The following is a 6,474-nucleotide window of genomic DNA, read 5'->3' as shown; positions in this document are numbered from 1 at the left end:
TAGACCTGAGTGAGGGACCTGTTTGTGTGCCATGAGAACAATAGAACAAAAGCAACATTCCCAGCCCCCAACCAAAAGCGGCAGAAAGCAAGGGTAAAACATCACCTTGTGTTGCTAGTGTTGTGTTCCATAAATTAGACAATGCTGGGTTTTATTGCTGAGGCCCTCCAACATGTACTTTGCGTGTTTATGGCCTATCGCATACTGGTATTAAAATGCTGGACAGGTTTGATACCTCTGCTGTCATACCACTCTGATTTTAATAATACAATAAAGCTTCGGCCATGGGTGTACACAGAGTGTATGCACAGTGAGAGTGAATTAATTCTGTGAAGAGAGGAAAAGGGTTAATATATGGTTCTGTTATCATAGCTCATTTATACTCTGACCCCTGAATACAACATTTAGCCCTAAAGCAGGAGCCAAACAGGTCAGATTAATCTCATTTTACTAACGGCATTCCTCCCCTTGTACATAATACATATTTTGAGATGCAGCACTCATTCCCAGCTTTAATGCTGTAAGTCAGAATGGACGGATGGACTGCTGACAGGCGAGAGGAGGCACAACATGCTAAACAAGCCTTTACTATAGTTACCACTTGCACTTGAGGGAGGGTGCATTATATTATATTATATTATAGTTTTATTTGAACTTTTTATATATTTGATTATATTATTGCTAGTGTAAAATAAACATAAAACATAAAAAGATATGATTATATATTTAGAATGTTTGTATTTTATCTTAATATCATTTGTGTATTTAAATGTAATATATATATATATATATATATATATATACACATGTATATATACATGTATGAATTACAAAGGACGTGCACAAATCTGAATTCTGTCATCATACTGAATCCATGTAATGAGATTTTTTTATATAAGCCCCCCAAATCTGGTTGAAAGGTAAAATAAGGAAAAAAAAAACAGATTACATTATATTGTCTAGGCCTTTAGTCGGGTTAAATAATTTTTTTTAAAAGGTTCTTAGTATCTCCTTTTGTTTTGTTTTTGGAACTAACAAGAACAAGTCAATTCCCCTACATACTAGTACATAACCAAAGATTTGTGGTCCTCTTTCATCAAAACCTTGTGTGTTAATAGTAAGTCAGTCTTTTAAGTGACGTGACATACAGCCAAGTATGGTGACCCATATTAAGAATTCATGCTATGCATCTAACCCATCCAAAATGCACACACACAGCAGTGAACACACATCCAGAGCAGTGGGCAGCCATTAATACTGCGGCGCCCGGGGAGCAGTTGGGGGTTCAGTGCCTTGCTCAAGGGCACCTCAGTCGTGGTATTGCCGGCCCGAGACTCGAACCCACAACCTTTAGGAGTCAACCTCTCTAACCATTAGGCCACGACTTCCCCTTTTCTGTACTGCTGTTACAGATTCTGTTCTCCTGTGAATGCTTTGGAACATGAATGCAGGTATTTGGTCCCATTCAGACACTATAATATCAGTAAGGTGAGGAAGTGATGTTAGATTACATTCATTGTTCCAATTCATCCCCCAGGATTTCAGGTTTGGATTGTGTGAAAATCAGTCAAGTTTCGCTTAGTAAATCATTTCTTTATAAATACTTTGCACACAGGAGCACCATGATGCTGAAACATTAAAGATAGACCCTATTCAGGTATATTACATTATCGTCTTTTGTTCCAATGCCATATGAAAGCAAGTAGATATATGCACAGCTTCTTGGCGGTGACTGTGGATCTGCTGATTTGAGATCAGTGTTACTGGTCTTCATATACAGACTGCAGAATAAAGTGAAAATAGGTTCTAACCTCTATCCTGAAAGCTTACATTCTTCTCAATAAGATGTCAATAAGATGAGTTTGTATGGCTTCCAGAGCATGTCCGTCAACATGCGTTAATGAAGCAGAATGAACAGTCTTGTCAGCAAACACTGGAAATGTAATCTCCATGAAGATGTTTCAAAGACGTTCATCAGTGTCGTTTAACCGATTACATATTACTAGTTAAATGCCCTTCTCTTTTACCCCAGTCTGTCTTAAGTCACCTCAGTTTAAGATTTTGTAAATAAGAAGCAGGTTAATTATTTGGTCTGGATAAACTTGTATTGTACTGGTAATAATTAAAGGAATAGTTTCTATCAAAAATGAAAATCTGCTGAAAATGTATACTCACCCACAGACCATCTAAGATGTAGATGAGTTTGTTTCTTCATCAGAACAGATTTGGATAAATTTACCATTACATCACTTGCTCACCAATAGAGCCTCTGCAGTGAATTGGTGAAAGTGAAAGTTAAAAAAAAAAGCATTATAATAATACATAAATAAACCATATGATTCCAGTCCATCAGTTAACATCTTTGTGAAGTGAAAAGCTGCAGTTGAAAAAAAATAATAATAAATCTTTAAGGTGTTTTTAAACTTTAAACCGTCACTTCTGGCCAAAATAACAGTCCATAATCCATAATAATGCTTCCTCTAAAAATCCACCCCCTGTTGTCCTTTCACATCAAACATCTGCCAACATATTTGCTTAAAACGGTTTTGGATTGTAACTGCTTATAAACAGTGCTTGATCTGTGCATATTTCTCTCCTGAATCAGACAAAACAGCTTTTTTCTGGAGTAAGCAATATTATGGATAGAAAACTCATATTTTAGTCAGAAGCAAAGGTTTGGCGTTAAAAACATCTTTCACAAAGCTCATTCTGACGGCACTCATTCACTGCAGAGTGTCCACTGGTGCGAGTGATGTAATGTTACGTTTCTCCAAATCTTTTTTTATGAAAGACAAACTCAATCTACATCTTGGATGTCCTGAAGGTGAAAAGATTTTCATCAAATATATAATGTCATGTAACAAATATTAGGCTCTATGTAAGTACTGATTAAAATATGCATATTATCAGAAAGCAAACAAACAATTAGACATACAGTACATAGGAATGCATGGTGTACATTAGTATTATTCAGTGCATATGTAATTATACTATTAGATGTGCACTTTAAGGTATTTTATTCAATTGAATAACACAATAAAAACCATGCATAAGATCAGAATCATTACGCTTCATGGGGGCCCACTTAAATACACATAAATAAAGGTATCGATTGCTGAAGCAAGTAAAAACATTACAGGGGATCCTTCATTGTTTAATGGTAAGCTTAAGGTGAAACACTGTCGCCTTTAATTGAATTTCTAACCTAAGCAGGATCTACCCCTTAGCCAATTATAATGTATTAGACAATTATAATGTATTATCTCTGACCTGGTCTACAATGGCCAGCCATCACCGTGTTGCATTGTTTACTTTTTACGTTTTGCATGCTTCAGATTTACTATTTGATTCCATTTATACAATTACACAATCATCCAGTACACCATTAAACATGCATTTTATAGTATTGAATATCTATTGTGCATTGTATATTGCATACTGACTACTAGATGTATATATTGAATATATATTGTCTTGTATAACAGACTGATATAGCATGTTAACTGTAATTTTTGAAGCTTCCCACCAGTGTCTCCTAGTGTAACTCACTAAGCCAATAAACCTGAATTCTGATTCTGATTAAACAATGCCGAACCTCGTACTTCAACTAATTACGTAAATGGACAGGACCTGTCAAGAGACAATAACTATTCCCTAATAGAATTTGCCCCCAAGTGCAATTTAATTTTCTCTGTTGCCCTCTCTTGAGGTCTCTTCGTCTCTTTCTGTCTTTCCTTTGCAGGGAAAATGGGGGGAACGGCTTCTGACATTGACGTTCCAGCCTTTATTTACTCTTTTCGAGGAAAAGAAACCACCAGACTGATGTAGACAGGTAACGTTTCTGTAGTCTTTATTTGTATTTGTGGAACGAAAATTCTATATCGACTTCCTGTGAGCTCGAGCGCTGTCCAGCTTGCGTAGTGAGCGCAGAAATTTGCATGCCACGCGACTGTCGGTAGGTTTGCATGACGCTCTCTGAGACGTGACGTGCTTCTTTTAGCGCGCAAACATTGTTTATTTACGTGTCGTATTCGAGTCGTATTTGTTTAAGATGTTTCTGCGTATGAAACTGTCTGAAATGTTTTTTTTTTTATTAACGAACAGAAGAAATGACACCAAACTGCATCTGACATGAAGGCTGTTAGTCAACATGGGAGAGTGAGAATTATTTGTCTGTAACTGTGTTTATAACTGTGTTTGTCAGTATAAGAACAATATTTCCGTATTTGTGTGCAACATATTAAATTTTAGAGATGGGCAACTTCTGGTTAAATGGTGTAAATTACAGACAAAGACAAGTACAAAGAGAACGGTTGTCAGAATCTGCCTCACTCCGGGGGTGGGTTGTAAACGTGGACGTTTTAAATGTTGTGCATAATTATGTCATCCCCCGTCATCACTATTTCTAGTAATGTAGTTTAGTATTAAGATTTTATGTCAAAACAACAAACAGAGACATTTATACATTTATACACTATCCCTATTTTGTGCAATATGTGTGGCTCAAGTATACAAGTACATTGGAAACTCTCCCCATCTGATTAGACATATTTCTTTCTTTTCTTTTCTTTTCCTCTTTAGGATATGGATTAGAGATATTTGAGTGGATTCTATTTATCAAATGAACTTTCTGATTTAGATGAATCTATAAACTATAGGCATAATAAATTACATTTTTTATAGGTAAATAGCTACATATTTTTCTACATATATTCTTCAATTTCTACTCTCACCGGAGGGAATAGAACACTTAGTTATTTCACCCATTTATAATTATTTAAACTGATTGTGTTTCGTACAGTCTCTTAAGGGATTCTTTAATGGCACGATCCTAATTTTACTTTCAGTAAAGTTGTAATATTCACACGAATTTGTCCAAGTATAAGCTCAGTGGCCTCACAGGAGGAGGTTAAGGGGATGATATCTGATCTCTACAGAGATCTGTATTTTACTGATATGATGGAGCAGCAGCTCGTGGTGTCAGAATGCGGATAATGTGAAATACTGGCAGTAATTAAAGGTGCTCGGGTCAGCGGGAGTCGCACCCTTTCGCTGAATTATAGTGCACAGGTCTCTCATTGTTCGGACAGGTGCCCTTTAGTGCATTTTATAGTGACTTAAACTGACTTTGAGACGCAAAAGAGCTGCTCGCTCGTGAAAACGCGTCCCTACACTGTACGTGGATTAATGTATTTAATCGTGTGGCAAAACATTGAGCATTAAGAGCATTTGCTCCTCTGTTCTGTTTAAGCAAGACTAAATTCACATTTTCACTTGACCATCAGCATAATTGAATAATCTCCATAATAACTCCTAGCCATAATCAAAATGAAATTCAAAAGCGTGACCCGGGATAATTCCCATGTCCACCATTGGCCCATGCATAGGGAGTCTGGTGAAGCTTGAGGGCTGCTGTGTTTGCCACCATTTAATCAGCTTGATGATCACTTTCATTTAACTAAATGACACTGGAGCCATTAAGCAAGACTGTGGACGGGGTTGCGTTTTAAAACTTCAGATAATCGGACTTTGATGACATCCACGTCTTATTTTCATATCCCTGTAACATAGCTGTCCATTATAACTTTATACACTTTTTCTTTTCTTTTTTTACATCAGGCAAGCAAGTTAATCAGGGATTGAAATACGCTGTATAAACGAGACGATTTTATCTGTATTGGATGTTACTTTGTGTGCCTCCAGTCTCAAGTGGAAGAACTTTTCATTTATTATTAATTGGTGTCCTGAAATATGGCATTAAATGGTTTCAACAAGACTGACCAGCAGACTGAGAGATATAAAATCAGTTAAGTGTTGTGTGTTGGATAGAATTGTTTGTTAGAAGGTAAAGAATTACATAATGCATTCGGATGGAATTTAATAGAATTATGAAATGATGAATTTCATGTGCCATTTAAAATAGCCTAACCTAATTAAAAAAATAAAATAATTATAAATAGTATTTACAATTTATAAAATGTGTAGTTCTGTTTACAAAAAAAATAAACTACAAATTGCAGTAGCCTATATGCACAGTTTTGTCTTTCGCGCATCAGCCGTTTACTGTATCTTCTTGATAATAGCATTTCATAGTGCTTATGTTGTAATAAAAAAAATGCTTTTATGTAGGTTAGTTGTAAAAATGAGCATGAGAGGAGTGGGGTATAAGAAAAGAAACACTAAAAACAGACGTGATACAGGTTAGGTGGAAAAGCATCCAGCCTGACGATAAAGAGGCTGACTGCTCCAGTCTGAAGCTTGTTTTCATGAAGCGGTGACTGTCAGAGCTCGCGAGCTCACGCGGCGCATTATAGTGTCCATGAAGAGAATTGGAAGTGAAGATTGAGTTCATCCCGCTTGAACTCCGCTCTCTCCGGAGGGAGAAAAGCTCGAATGAAATGAGTCCTGTCAGGATCGACTGTGTCGAGACTGCTGATAAACAACGTAAAGGCTCACTTGAGTTTGTATTTTTGT

Source organism: Cyprinus carpio, chromosome B8 (genome assembly GCF_018340385.1).
Source record: "Cyprinus carpio isolate SPL01 chromosome B8, ASM1834038v1, whole genome shotgun sequence".
Taxonomy (NCBI): Eukaryota; Metazoa; Chordata; class Actinopteri; order Cypriniformes; family Cyprinidae; genus Cyprinus; species Cyprinus carpio.
This window is presented reverse-complemented; position numbering follows the sequence as displayed.